Raw genomic sequence first — 16,629 nt, 5'->3', positions numbered from 1 at the left:
AATTTAACTATAGCTGTGTTTGGTTGCTATTTACGTATTATGAAAGTTTAAATTTTGATGTACGAGTTTTTGATCAAAACATGTTAGAGAAATCAAAACTGAAGTACAAGTTCTAGGCCTCTCTTCATAGAAGAAATCAAGAAGAGGCAATAAACTACACATAGTGGATGTGGACCGTCATAGCTCTACAAGACAAGTTTTATGTACTTCAATTTTCAATTTACTATTAATATCTTATTTTTCTCGTATTATCGCAAAGTAATCACCAAATTCATAATCTATTCGACTTATTTGTTTTGTTGGATTTTTATTTGAAGAAGACCCCATTTCTGTTGAAGTAAATAGTCCTAATCAAGAGGAATAAGGTATATATTCCAGGTAATTATGTTCTGTCTTTTATCTTTACATGTGAATAAAATAATACTAGTGCTATTAGCATACTCTATGGGGATGTGTTACAAAATAGACATGTTATTATTGTAAGTTTTTTTTTCTTTCTTAATGTAATATTTATTATATTAAATGTCAAAATAGAGGATACAAGTATTGCTAAAACTAACAAAAGTGTGTATACACATACACACACATATATAAAACCATTGGGATTAGTCTAGTAGTCTAGAAAGAGTTCTTAGAATCTTATTCACTGTCAGGTTTAAGGTTCAAATCTTGTGCTTGAGAGTTTGGAGGAAAACATGGCTAAGTTGCATAGATTTATTCACGTATAAATGTTTATGCCTTTATTTTCTTGGACTTTATGCAATAAGAAGATGTTATTTTTTTTATTTTTTTTAAATTAAATTTTGGTCTTTTATTGGTAAAGCAAAATAAAACACAGGAGGGGGACATGGACCTTACCTCCAAATAATACCAAGAAGCAAATGCTAGGAAAGGAGTAGGGGAAGTATTCCCTTTACATCATTTGCTCTTACATTTTCTAATTGAAGGCAGACCTATTTTATCTAACCGAAATGCTCCACGAGCTGTAATAGGGAGGTCTAAAAACTGAAGATATGTTGTATCAAAACCTTGATCACACCCCACGTTAGATAAACAATCAGCAACTTGATTAGTTTCTCGAAAGCAATGAGAAATTTCAACAAAATTAGACGATAACCTTAGAAGGTGCTTAACCTCTGTAAGAACACTCCATGGACAACTAGATATCTGTTTTAGGATGTGAACAAGAAGCAAAGAATCCACTTCAATGTGCAAGTTACTATAACCACGAGAAAGACACAGCTTAACTCCAAAGAGAAGAGCGCGCGTCTCAGCTTGAATGCTGGTTCCATTTCCAAAAAATGAGGAAAAAGCGAGCAGAAAATTGCCTTCATCATCACGCAAAATCCCACCACCACCTACCCTCCCTGGGTTACCTCTTGAGCAGCCATCAGTATTAAGCTTAAATACACCCAAAGGTGGCCGACACCACCTTACAATCTTAAATGTAGCTGTCCGATTAAGAGAAGAGAGAGAAGAATAAAACTGCATCCATGTTGAGGAAAGGAAGGGGTGCTCAGGGAATTGCAGCCTAAATAGGTTTTTCACATCTTCAAAAACAAACTCACAAATAGCAACGTGAGAAAGAATTTTCCCTTCAAAACGAGCTAAATTTCTGGATTTCCAAATATTCCAGCAAATCAGAGAAGGTATAATAAATTGTACAAATGCAAGAAAACCATTCCTGCTTGCGCTATACCACCAACCCGCAATATATGCACGAACCGAACAGCCCAAATTCAGCACGCCTGAAGCAGAGCCAAAGAAATTCCAAACATATACCGCTACCTGTCCATTACAAAAAATATGGTCCAGAGATTCAACATTTGCCTGAACACAACAGAAACACTTCGATGGTCCAGAAATACCGAATTTGCATATTGTCGAATCCAGTGGTAAGCGATTTCTCAACAAGCGTAGGAGAAAAACAGACACCTTAAGAGGAATTCATGGATGCCAAATTTTCGTAAACATAAATGACCGTTGCATATGTGATCGCACCAGGTTAAACGCTGAGCATAGTGTGAAAATTCCAGATTGAGAAGGAGCCCAAATCATCAAATCTTCCACTCCATGCTCAATTTGAGGGAAAGAAAGCGTTCGTATCTCATTGATGATTGATAAGAATATATTTTACGTATTTTTTAGTGTGTTTTATTAGTTAATTTTGGTTTGATTATTTAGTTTTATAACTAAAATAACTAAGGTTTTGGTAAAAAACTACATTTTATGTTAAAATGGCTAAACATTGCATTTTATTGATTTTTATGGTAAAAACTTCATATTTTGTAGGTTTAATGATTCAATCATCAAATGAAGTGCATTGAGAAGATATTTAGATGATTGAAGGTGAATTAAGGTGGTGAAAATAAAATATGAAGTGTAAAAGAAGAAATGCAATTTGAATCAAGAAATGTCAGCTTTGACAATTCAGATACATTTTTGTATTTTGACTATATCTGGAGCTATGCATATTGGATTGAGATGATCTTTATACCATTTTGAAGCTAAGAGATAGATCTACATTTGGTATGAAGACATCAAAGTCCAATTTAGCCGTTTTCATAGTCCAAAAATTGAAATACCCAAATTCAACTCTGCTGTCCAAAGTGGAAAACAGAGTTCTGACCAGTCTTTAGTATTTTGGTCATATCTCAGGCTACAAAGCTCCGATTTGGAGGATTTTTAGAGTATTGGAAAGCCAACTCAAAGGTCTACAACTTTGGTGTTTTGCATAAAAGCCAGTTCGGCCTTTATGATAGAGAAAATCGCAGATGAAGTAAGGCCAAAGTGAATACGCGAGTACACAAAACGTGACTTGTAACCGCGTTTTGTATAGGCGCGTTTTCTGGTCGCAATTCTGCAATTTGCTCAGTCAATTCTCTTATGTTCAAACTACTTTCCAGCTACAATCTGCAAGAGAATTCGGTGCACATGCCACAGAAGACAAAAGGGCAATAAAGATGGCTTATTTTCAAGTCAAAAACATTTGTTATTGACTATCTTAACAATTTCAGATTTGAGAATCCTTAGAGCAGCAAATTTGGACTAGAGAGGAGCTTTTCATCAGCTTATATGCAGAGATATTTGGGAGGTCTAAGGACATTGAGGATCATACGGGAGAAGCTTGAAGAGTGCAGAAATGTAGTTCTTCCATTTCCTTAAGTGTAGGATAGTTTAGCTAGTGTAGTTCATCCACTCTTGTATATTGCTAGACTAGGATTAAGATGAAGATGAAGAAGGCAAGGTGATGAGCTCAAGTGACATGGGTTACATTCCTTTCCAACTCTTTATCTTTTGTACTTGATTCCAAATTTAGTTAATATGCAAGTTCTGGATTTTGTGTTCATTATGTGTCTTTAAAGTTTATACCTTGGGTTTGGTTGAACTTTCTATAATTGTTAGTGTTTATTATTTGGTTATTTGATTGCTATGATTTGAGCAAGTTATTTATCACTTTGGCTCTTGAAATCATGATTAATCTGGTACCATTAATTGTGATTATCTAAGGTGTTATTTCTGCAATGGAAATTGAGATTTAACACTAGTTCAAGAAGTGCTAAACATAGGGAGTAAACTCACGAAAGTAGAGGTGCACCTATGTGGTTTTTAGTGATTCATTTCATGTAATTTCACTGGAGAAATGAACTTGTAGCTAATTTCATAACCATGAGAATATGTATGGATTAGTTATAAGTATAATTGATTCACTACGAAAGTAGGATTCAAATGCATAAGAAAATTACACCATAATTAGCCTAGATGTAGTACTAAATGATCCAAATATAGTACTTGCATGAGTAGTTAGGGATACCACAACCTAAGGAGCTTTTATTTGTTATTTTGTATAATTTCAGTTGGTTAAATTTGTTATAATTCATTGATAGTCTAAATAATAGAGAAGTTTTAGTAATACCAGTAATTGTTCACTCTTCTCTGTGGGATCGACCCGATATATACCCTAAACTACTAGTTGACCTGTATACTTGCAGTGAACGGGTGTAATTCGGTATTTTTTAACTTGTACGTATGTAAAATACCCGTCAAGTTTTTGGCGCCGTTGCCGGGAAAGATTTGGCAATATCGATATAAAGAGCAACTTTATTAATTTAGACAATTTTTCTTATTTTTGTTATTTTTGTTGTATCTTATGTGTTTTATGTCATTTTTTTGAGTCAACTTTTATTATTATTTTTTTTCTGTTTTAGTTTGTGTTTTGGAATCTATCCTTCTTAACTAATCTTACTTTTGAGATTGTTTAAAAGTAATTTTAGATAATGAGGAGGGTACGTGAATTGGGAGGACAAAACTTGAGAAATGAAAGATTGGCAATGGATGGTTACCTAGTGCAAAGCTCCTTCAACAGAGGTAACCAAGAAATTACTGAAGGTATGTCTTTTGAAAATGGTTTGAAGTGCTTAAAGGCAAAATTTGATGTAATTATGTTACAAGTTCAAATGGACACAATTATACATGAAATTGATCAAGGGAGGAATGTTAATACTTTTAATTCTTATCATGTGATTTGTGACTTGTGTGGAGATTATCATGCTACTAATACATGTATACAAGTACAAAATGTGGATTATTATGATGAATTAGAGCATTACAATCCTTGTTTTGATCAATATAGTGCTAATTGGAACAATTCTCCTGTGTATGGTTGGGATAATCAATGTACTTATAATAATTCCTCATATTTTTACTATTACCAACTTGAATGTGTCCAATATGAATCAAAATCATCTTGGGAGTTGGCAATTGAAATGGTAGCTAATGATTCTAAGCCATCTTGGGAGTTAGCTTTAGAAAAATTAGCTAATGCAACTTCCGACCGTTTTGATAGGGTTGAAGAAAGAATAGATGAACTGACTTCTCACTTTAGTAGAATACAAGAGAAATTGCATGCATTGTGTGAAGTTATTTCTTCTAATGATATGAATAATGACCCTAGCATAAATGTTAGGAATGTTGTATGTGAAAATGGATTGCATTTGAATGAAAATGATGAATTTCAAGTGTGTCTTAATGAGCAAATATCCATTTCACATGATAATATCTTTGGAACTAACTTTGAGCCTCAAGAGGTGAGTTTTAATGACTCAATTTTCACCCCTCTTGAGGAGTGTATTGAAGGTATAGGTTCTAAGGGTATTGCTGCCCAAGATATTCTAATGGACGTTCCTTTGGTAAGTTTTCAAGTGATACACATTCAAGGTAATTCCTATGAATCACTTGAGATAGGTAAGTCACTTCCATCTCTCACATCATTAGAACATGTGACTTTTACTATAAAGTCACCTTTTAATGATCCACCACGACCTAAAATGGTGGATTATTCTTTAACCAAGCCTCCTTGAAAAATGAGGTTCAATAGTCGAGCCAACGACTATAAATAAAAGCGCTTATTGGGAGGCAACCCAATGTTTTGGTTATTTATGTTATTTTTGTGTGATTTTATGTTTAAAATATGAGTTGAGTTATTTCGTTATTTTTCATTTATAGGTATTGTAAATGAAAGTAAAAGTGACCAAATGAGATGAAAAAGACGAAGTTTGATCAAGGAATTCTACCCCTCGATTTGAGTAATTGTTGTTTTTGATTCGTTAGAAGGGGTTAAAATGCATGTTTTGATCATTTTACATGTGCATGTATTGAGTATTTTAGCAAACAAATGATCTATGATGCATTTTTGGGAAATTGGGGTATCATTTGTAATTATTCAAAAGTTGAATTTCTGCTAAATTTCGCAGCAGAAAACGCATTTTTTAAGGAAACACGCCACTGAATCGCGTTTTCGTAGAAACGCGTTTTCAATTCTGCGCCCATAATGAATAAAACGCGCTTCAAAACGCGACATAAAGTCGCGTTTTCTACCAAGTCGCGTTTTCCAGCCTGTTTAGAAAATAGAAACGCGCCTTCGAATACGCGACCTGAAGTCGCGTTTTCTAAAGTAGTCGCGTTTTCGATCCTGCAAGATTGGTGAAGGAAACGCGACTTGAAAAACGCAGCTTGATGGCGCGTTTTGTTAAGCCACGTTTTCTGAGCACTTTTTTTTTTTTGAAAAAAAAAATGCAGTTTCCTTGATTCTTTTTTTTTCTTCTTTTCCTCATATATTTTCTTGTACCTTGAGTTGCTTATTGTACATTTTCTATAGGTACACCATCAAAACAAAGGATTGAAGTCACGGATCGCCGTTATATGTTTATTAAGCCTTTGTTATCACCTTTGTTTCTCATTTTCCATTTTTAGGTTTATATCACTAATGGTTATCAAATGGAACTCATGAAGTGATGAAGACAGGCGAACAACATATCTTGAAACTTCATATTCAATCACAACAATAGGGAAGTATTAATTTCTTTATCTTGATTTTTCTTTTTACACATTGAGGACAATGTGTATGTTAAGTGTGGGGGGAGAATTGAGATTATATACATTGTATGTGATTGACTTATTAGTTGCAAATATTGGACTTGTGTTAAAATTCAAAATTTTTCTAAAATCTTGTCCAAAATTGCAAACTTGCCCAAAAAATTTTTAAATTTTATCCAAGGGGTAACAAGTTTCATACCATTAGTAGTTCAAATTTCTTCTATATTTGAGATAAATATATGTGATTTGAAAACTTCTTTTCTCATTTAATTTGGAAATGACTATTATGTGATTATAATTTGTGTACTTATAGGAAAATATATCTTGTAAGGTGGAGAAAATTATGCCTATTTTTTTTTTTGCATATTTAATGAAATTTCTTCTCTTTATTTGATTTTAGAAGTTAAGTGATAAATATGGTCACTAAGTGCAATACTTTTCTCATGATTATTCTTTTGAGGAAATTATTATTATCTGTGCTGTTAAAAAAAAAAGGTAAAAAAAAAAAAAAGAAAAAAATGAAAAAAAGAAGAAAAAAGAAAATAAGATTTGTTCTACTCCAATGATTTTTGTACTTAGTAACCGGGGGTCTTCATCTAAAAATGTCGACTTTCGCGTAAAACGGTACTTGAATTAAGAGTATGCAAAACAACTTGAGTATGTGAAGTGTTGAGTAACCGGTGATTTTCATCTAAAAATGTCGATCATCGCGTAAAAAGATACTTTCACAATTTAAGTAATATTTAACTATATTATATGAATAAATTTCTCTTTAAATTTGAATAAGAAATGATCATGAGTTTAGGAAGCATATTATTGACCATATGAGTTACTTGCGTATGAAATTGGGTAAAGATGAGAGATTGACTTGAATTTGTTATAATGGTAGTATAATTGGCTCTCCTTTACTTGATATTATGAGTACTTGAGGATTAATAAAAGATTGCATAATTGTTATTTACCTTGTTTTGAGAAAATGAAGTTGAAATGCTACATATGTTTATTTTCAAATTTTGGATCATTGTTGGTTTGTATTTCTTATTGCTTGAGGACAAGCAATGATTCAAGTGTGGGGGTATTTGATAAGAATATATTTTACGTATTTTTTAGTGTGTTTTATTAGTTAATTTTGGTTTGATTATTTAGTTTTATAACTAAAATAACTAAGGTTTTGGTAAAAAACTACATTTTATATTAAAATGGCTAAACATTGCATTTTATTGATTTTTATGGTAAAAACTTCATATTTTGTAGGTTTAATGATTCAATCATCAAATGAAGTGCATTGAGAAGATATTTGGATGATTGAAGGTGAATTAAGGTGGTGAAAATAAAATATGAAGTGTAAAAGAAGAAATGCAATTTGAATCAAGAAATGTCAGCTTTGACAATTCAGATACATTTTCGTATTTTGACTATATCTGGAGTTATGCATATTGGATTGAGATGATCTTTATACCATTTTGAAGCTAAGAGATAGATCTACATTTGGTATGAAGACATCAAAGTCCAATTCAGCCGTTTTCATAGTCCAAAAGTTGAAATACCGAAATTCAACTCAGCTGTCCAAAGTGGAAAACAGAGTTCTGACCAGTCTTTAGTATTTTGGTCATATCTCAGGCTACAAAGCTCCGATTTGGATGAGTTTTAGAGTATTGGAAAGCCAACTCAAAGGGCTACAACTTTGGTGTTTTGCACAAAAGCCAGTTCGGCCTTTATGATATAGAAAATCGCAGATGAAATAAGGCCAAAGTGAATACGCTAGTACACAAAACGTGACTTGTAACCGCGTTTTGTATAGGCGCGTTTTCTGGCCGCAATTCTGCAATTTGCTCAGTCAATTCTCTTATGTTCAAACTACTTTCCAGCTACAATCTGCAAGAGAATTCGGTGCACATGCCTCAGAAGACAAAAGGGCAATAAAGATGGCTTATTTTCAAGTCAAAAACATTTGTTATTGACTATCTTAACAATTTCAGATTTGAGAATCCTTAGAGCAGCAAATTTGGACTAGAGAGGAGCTTTTCATCAGCTTATATGCAGAGACATTTGGGAGGTCTAAGGACATTGAGGATCATACGGGAGAAGCTTGAAGAGTACAGAAATGTAGTTCTTCCATTTCCTTAAGTGTAGGATAGTTTAGCTAGTGTAGTTCATCCACTCTTGTATATTGCTAGACTAGGATTAAGATGAAGATGAAGAAGGCAAGGTGATGAGCTTAAGTGACATGGGTTACATTCCTTTCCAACTCTTTATCTTTTGTACTTGATTCCAAATTTAGTTAATATGCAAGTTCTGGATTTTGTGTTCATTATGTGTCTTTAAAGTTTATACCTTGGGTTTGGTTGAACTTTCTATAATTGTTAGTGTTTATTATTTGGTTATTTGATTGCTATGATTTGAGCAAGTTATTTATCACTTTGGCTCTTGAAATCATGATTAATCTGGTACCATTAATTGTGATTATCTAAGGTGTTATTTCTGCAATGGAAATTGAGATTTAACACTAGTTCAAGAAGTGCTAAACATAGGGAGTACACTCACGAAAGTAGAGGTGCACCTATGTGGTTTTTAGTGATTCATTTCATGTAATTTCACTAGAGAAATGAACTTGTAGCTAATTTCATAACCATGAGAATAGGTATGGATTAGTTATAAGTATAATTGATTCACTACGAAAGTAGGATTCAAATGCATAAGGAAATTACACCATAATTAGCCTAGATGTAGTACTAAATGATCCAAATATAGCACTTGCATGAGTAGTTAGAGATACCACAACCTAAGGAGCTTTTATTTGTTATTTTGTATAATTTCAGTTGGTTAAATTTGTTATAATTCATTGATAGTCTAAATAATAGAGAAGCTTTAGTAATACCAGTAATTGTTCACTCTTCCCTGTGGGATCGACCCGATATATACCCTAAACTACTAGTTGACCTGTATACTTGCAGTGAACGGGTGTAATTCGGTATTTTTTAACTTGTACGTATGTAAAATACCCGTCAATGATAGATGAAGGGACCCACAAACTCAGTAACCGAAAATTCCACCCACCATCAATTAAAAAATCAGACACTTTATGATCCGAAACACTCCCTAATCGCAAAGCCAGAGGTCCTGATCCTAACCAATTATCGAACTAGAAATTGGAGCTCCCAGAATGAACAATGAAGGTTATATGTTGTTCTCGCACATGTAACATCCTGTGCCACGTATAAGAGGCCCCTGCCGAGTTAACAACCATACTTGGGTGCGCATTTGAACAATATTTGGCCATCATAAAATTAGCCCAAAGAGACGCATTTTGTCGGAACCTCCACCATAACTTAATGGAAAAGGCATGAAAAACATCCTCAAGCGACCAATAAGAAGATGTTAAATGCTGCGCTGTATCAAATTTTTTGTTTTAACTTTTTTACTTGATTAACAAATGGAGAAGAAGAAAAAGAATTCAACCTTACCAAAGAGAATTCGATCATTAAAATTGACAGTTTTGATCCATTATCTATAAAATCACATAACCAATCAAGCTAATTTATTGAATTGTGATTTTATTATGATATATTAACAAACTAATATTGTTTTGTGTTTATCAACGAGTATATAAAATTGGTTTTGAATTATCCAGATGTTACATGAGTTTTTTGTTTGTAGGGTTTTTTACAATCAGAATTTTGGTACATATTCTATACAATACACTATTTATATATTAAAGAGCAAAGGTTTTTGGAAGGTTGTTTTAAAGTTAACCATAAATTATCAACTGCATAAAATTAATGTTTGCCACTTTGTTGATTTAAGTTGGCAATTGTAGTAAACATTCAATATCATGTATGAAGAAATCAAGTAGATACAATCAACACTATATGTCGTATACTCGTATTTTTCTTGCTTGAGTGAAAACAAATTTTGTTCAATGCCTTCGACAAAATAGTGTAAGCCTACAGTACCATGAGTAAAACAATTACCTCAGACAAAATTAAAAACACGTGGTTCAGTAGATTTACCTCTATTCTACCACATACATGAAATCAAGTGTAAAGAAAAACCATGCAATAAATTTGGCATGTTATATTAGATTATCATTTTTTAAAGTACTTTAAGTTTTACTAAGTATATTTCTATTCCCAAATTTGTAGTACATCTCTTAATAGTGTCAATATAATGTGCCTATCATTGAAAAATTGTTGATTTTAAGCTCTAAACTCTCAATTATATTGTAATGTTAAAGGCACTTATATTTATGTTTCCTTTGAACATGATGCAGAAAGCAAAAGAATTATTCCAAGAAAATATATGCAAAGTTGGAGTGCAGCATCAATTCAAAGTCTAAACAGAGAAAAGGAAAAGATATACTGCCAATTGGAAAAAATGGTGCAAAGAAACAAGAAAGGAAGATTACTTAAAGAGACAGCACAACGAAGCAAGTATTGCATTTGAGTTCTATTAACTTTGCTCATGTGTTGAGTATTAAAGCTAGATTATTGACTTGAAGACATATCTCTTATATTGCAATTTCGAATTCTAGATTTACAATTATGTTGATTATTTTGTAAAAATTATTTCCAATTATATATTGTCTTCTTAAATTTCATTTGGTGGTGGTTGTTTACCACATATCTATATTGCAGATTCAGATTTAATGTTTGAATCCTATATTGAACATATTGTTTGCTGGTTAGGATATGCGATATTAAGAAAGGAAAAGTTACATGTACTAGAACAACTATTATACACTTCCACTTTACTACCCTACCTTCATAAATAGCTATCACCATGAATTGTCTTTACTAAAAAAATGTGAAATAAAAAGGAATATTAGTTTATTGTAAGAGTAATTTCTATTGGATTAGTTTATTTTAGCAAGAGATATACTATGACACTATTATTTGCAACAAAAATTTATTTAAACATATTAGTAATTAAATTACTAGTGACACCTTCTACGTAAACTTAAGATTTTTTGTTCTTCGTGTATTATATTATCTACACGTTTCAAATGTATTATTTCATTATCCAATTCATGCTAAATCATCCATTGCTTTATGCATTAATATGTAGAGGAAATGTAGGATATTTTTCTAATTTACCGGTAAAATGAGGATACATAAAGAAGATAGTAACTACTTTTACACCACTTTCCTACAATTTTCCTATTGACAAAAACATTACCAACTATTATTACATAATGTCTTTTTAATCCATGCCTAAACAAGCTTAACATATTATTATACGGTTGTGTATGTAAAATAACATCCAACAAGCTTTAAAAAACTTAATTGGACATCTTAAAATATTTAGCTGGGGCTCATATAATTTATAGATCAATCTTTTATATGTTGTCAGTATATACACTAGTGGACCCAAATGCATGTTATATATGTAAAATTTGAATTTCAAATTAAAACTCAAATTATGATCTAGACATGATTGTATATACATTGACAGTATATAAAAAATTAATCCACATTTTATGATAAATTTTTAATTTAAAGAAATGAAAGGCCTAAGAAAAATGATGGATGAGATTGTATGTAAAAATGTGGCATATAGCTCTAATATGGGAAAGCTGTCATTGGATTATGGATAATATGGAAAAAAGATGAAACTTGTCTCGCTTAGCATAATATTTGAAATTTAGATGTATCAGATTCAACCAATCTAGGATCGATTAAACGAGCCAAATTTAAGCATAATTTCAAACTTTTAGAAAAGACATGTAAGCTTGAATATTAGATTGCTTGATTCAATTAGGCTCATTTTACACCCTTGTTGCTAAATAAGATTTTTTTGAAACTTTTGTGGGGGCAAACGTAAAAATATTTCCAAACAATACCAAATTCTCAAGCTAAGGAAAGAGGCAAATAATTAATATCATAATAATTTCTTAGAAAATTAAAAAAAGGTAATGGCAAGAATAGATATTCATAAGGAGTGTTCAATTTTTACTTAATTTGGTTTCAGGGTATGCGTTATTGTCTATAAATAGGAAATCATTTAAAGATAAATTTACTGCCTATTTTAATTCCAAAATCAAAATACCTAAAAGTTACACCCTACTTATGAAATTCATTTCTTTCCAAGAAAGATTCTAATCGTAGCCCATATGGTCCCAAGAAAGATTCTCGCTATCTTCAGCTCCATACCGTTAGTTCTTTTTTTTTTTTTTTTTTGAGGGACTCCATACCGGTAGTTAATAGCATTTTGTATATGGTTGAAATTTAAAAGGATAGCAAGAGGCTAATCAGAACGTCAAAAGGAAAAGAAGAAAAAGAAAAAAAGAAGAGGAACTAAAGAGCTTATTACCAGCAGAAACATCTTTCTCCTACTCTTAGTTGTAAATAGGCACCCCTAGTTTGCCCATTTTTATTCGTCATTTTTATCAAAGTGACTCCAAAATAGTTGATTCGTATCCTAAATTTGGGATAGACATTCATTTAATAGTATAACTTCTGGAAAAAAAGATTAAACTATTTAAGGGCTACGTACCTAGAAATTAGAAAAGGTCCAATTGGAAATGGCTTTGAAGCGTTGAAAATTACCCAAATCAAAGGCTGCCTAATGGGCATCCTTAATTAATTCATCATAATTGATAAAAGCTCCATGAATCCTTGCCAAACTCTGCACCCACTTGCACACGTTTGTTTGCCAAACTCTATGAATTCATGCCAAACTCTACACTCTACACCCGCTTGTCAAACTCTTATCTGTGTATTAGTCAGACTTTAACGGTTAAATGATCAATGTTATGGCTTCCACTCTTATTAAGCTGATAGAGCCGATTTGATGCAGCAGCAGCACAGGAAGAGAAGATGAAGAAAAGAGCTGAAACAGTGCGAATTGAAGGAGAAAATCGCAGAACACAGAATCATGAATGAGATACTATAGTAAGGGTGTATTTACTGAAATTAATTGGATACAAGTCCCACATTTGTTGTTATTCAGAACCCTGACTCCAGAGAATTAGTCCTCAAGTTCATGCATAACGGGAAGTCTAAATAAACGGTGGTATTTCCTCAATATCAGGCAAAGATTAGACAAATTGAATGATGAACTGATGTGGCATGTGCATTGCAGTATCTCCATGTCGAATATTCGACCGTAGCGATTTATTGTAATATTCGGCTGTAGCGATTCACACGAGTAATTAGTCTTTAACCTAAAATTACTTAAATATGGTAGGAAACGTCGAGAAAGTTATTATGATTCCTAAAGCCCTAGCTATATTACTTTCTTTTCTTCTTACTTTTTTATTCTCTTTTTTTTTTCTTTTATACTACTTTCTTTTTTTTCCGCTTTTTTCTTTTTGCCCTTTTTGTCTTGTCACTATTTCCTCTCTTTCCTTCTCATGCCCTTTTGTATGCCTATAATAATAGTTTAACTTCTACTTATAATTTTATTCTAGTTGTAATTTATTTATTTCTTTATTTTTACTATTGTGAAAAATTACATGACGTGAGAAAACCTATATGATTATCACAATGAAATGCATATATAATCTAGCAACTAATTATTTACACATAAAGACCAACTAAAGTTTATAATTACACATAAAACCCTAGCTATATTATTGTGATCTTATTACTTTACACTTCATTATTAATAGTTGAGTAGTTTTAGGCTGATTAATTTAGATTTAGCTAACACACATACGCCATTATATTGTAGAGCTTTTGATTACTATTACAATTAACACATACAAGAACAAAAAACAAAAAACGACACATATTATTACTTATTTTGAACTATTCAATATAAGACAAAGATACAAAAAATAAGTTTATATTTATTTGTTATAATATTTAAACTTAAAACTGTAGGGCCTTTTTGGCAAAAGCACCCTCCAAAAATAGGCGTATGCTACTTTTTGTGGCGAGCACACGGTATTCTTTAGTAAAAGGCGAAAGAATAGTTCGCTTTGTGCTCACCACGCAGCTCCGTGAGGTTTTTGTGATAGGCCTGCGTCCTTTTATAGCGTTCCCACCTCCTTCACCTTCATCAAATTGGCGATGTGGGACTTCTTATAAGCCCAAGACAGCTTCCAATCAACTTAGCAACTGATGGAGGCATCCATCAACATTGGAGTACCTCTCTTCTTCTTCTTCTTCTTCTTTTTTTTTAATTTTAATCAAAATCTTCTCACCTTTTTCTCAAACATATGTATCTATCACAAAACTATGCTTTCATGAGGTTAGATAGCACCAAAAGCTTGAAGAAATTTCTCTAAACAAAACTATTGCATCTTGCTGCTGCTCTAGTTTTCACTTGCTGAACGTGTCTTTAATTCAAGAAATTATGGGACATTGACTACTAAATCGTCTCGCGAGTTGCAATGGCTGAGAAACTCATTCTAATTCATAATTTTTTGCCCTATTAAATATAGGGTTGATTTACACCAATGTAAGCCTTAGCATCAGTTTTTTCTTTTTCCTTGAAGCATTCAGAGAAATGTTAACCCTGTTTTGGGGTGAACATAAATTCTTCTATTTTGTTTTGTTTGGGGGGGGGGGGCATCAATGTTTATGCATGTTCAAGATTAAATGAATTGAACTATGGATTGATGTGGCGTGTGCAATAATGCAGTATCTGTATGTTGATTATTCAACCGCAGTTATTCATTGAGATCTACAGCTTAGAAATATTCTGCTAGTCAAGATATGGTTGCTCATTTAAGTGATTTGCAATTTCAAAATGTTGGCCTATATATTAATCCAAGCCTAAAAAGCCTAATAATCCTATAACTATTATTGTTAAGCAGCTTTTGGGTATAATGGATCTTATTTCCTATCTCTGTTCCATCTTTTATGCTCATCTTCTATTATATTGCAATTTTGTCCTTCATAAATCCTAATTTAATTTTTTCGTTCCTTAAGTTCTAATTCTCTCTAACTACTAGTAAGGTAAAAGCAAAAATACAATGGATAAAAAGAAAACCATATAACACAGAAATGAAAAGTACAACAAAAATGGTTTGTATTGGTTTTTCTTTTATTTTTTAATATGTTGAATTTCAGCATTTTATTCTATCATTAATTTTTAGAACTTGTGAATGATAGTTTGAGTTGAAATGGAATGTTTATGACGGATACCTAATAACAGAATAAGAGTGGGATAGCAAATGTGATAAAAAAAATGGGATAGAAATCCATTACATTTTTCAAATAAGTTTAGTTTCTTGGTAGTCATTCTATGAATTAATTACATTTATGTCTCTTGAAATTTATTCAAACTACAAATTTTGTCCCTGAGATTCTTTCAAATTACACTTACCCCGGTTAAGTCCAATACAAAAAAAGTGAACAAAATTACAAAGATGGCCTTCATATGATTTACTTTTGGAAAAAGGGTAAATGATATATAACTCTTGTAATTTCACTAATTGCAACATAACCCTCTTAACATGTTAAGTTTTCCACTTAACCTCTTATAGTTTCATGCAAAAGTGAAAATTTGATGAAAAATAGCCTCTATAAGGTTGTTAGTTATCATACTAGTATTGCTCTTATTTCAGCACTAAAATTGAATAATGGTCTAACCACCAACAACTGTAAACAACACATACACCCAGAACCTAAGCCAAACCCACAACCCAACCCAAAAGGCATGCTGACTTTCGGGCTACACTGAGGAACTTAAGTTTGTCAAGAATCTTAAATAATGCGACGTAGTTTTGGTGATTTTGGAGTACTACGGCGTCGTTTTGGGAATGGCCAAGGCAGAATAAGTTGTGCGACGTAGTTTAGGCGTAAGTTCATATCCTGGCGGGAAACGGTGTCGTTGCACTGAATGTTAGTTAGGAAATCTGTTATAATTGTTCAGTTAGTTACAAAGTTGGTTAGCTCTGATGTAGTGGAAACAATGCTATAAATAGCAAAAGGGTGTAGGAAGGCGGCAGTAAGATTCATAACAAGAATTTTCCAAATGGAAATATCTCCCTTTCCCTCTCAATTCTCTCTCTGTTCATGATCATCCTTCCCTTCTTTCTCTCTTCTGCAAATTATCAGGTTGAATCCTGACAAGTGGTAATCAGAGCCTTCAATCCTCGGTGGGAATTTGCATACCTTCGATGGCAGATGGTACTAGACTCAAGAATTTGGATGAACAGCTCAGGAAACTTGAGACTAGGGTTCAGATTCAAGTTGATTCCATGCACGTAGAGCTACAGGAAACTCGCACGCACGTAGATACAAGAATGGAGGAGCTCGATAAGAAAATTGATGCATTAATGGTAGGAATGGAGACGAAGTTGAC

At 32.5% G+C, this 16,629-nt stretch overlaps 1 non-coding gene across 1 annotated transcript; it reads right to left on the bottom strand.

Moving 5' to 3' along the window:
• Window positions 1-14,198: 14,198 nt before the first annotated feature.
• On the bottom strand, window positions 14,199-14,315 carry LOC113748513. The gene has a single exon (XR_003464368.1). It is a non-coding gene; the product is annotated as a U5 spliceosomal RNA (small nuclear RNA).
• Between the last annotated feature and the right edge of the window lie 2,314 nt (window positions 14,316-16,629).

The sequence above is a fragment of the Coffea eugenioides genome, chromosome 9 (genome assembly GCF_003713205.1).
Source record: "Coffea eugenioides isolate CCC68of chromosome 9, Ceug_1.0, whole genome shotgun sequence".
Classification (NCBI taxonomy): domain Eukaryota; kingdom Viridiplantae; phylum Streptophyta; class Magnoliopsida; order Gentianales; family Rubiaceae; genus Coffea; species Coffea eugenioides.
The sequence above is the reverse complement of the archived record's forward strand: the minus strand, read 5'-3'. Positions and strand labels throughout refer to the sequence as shown.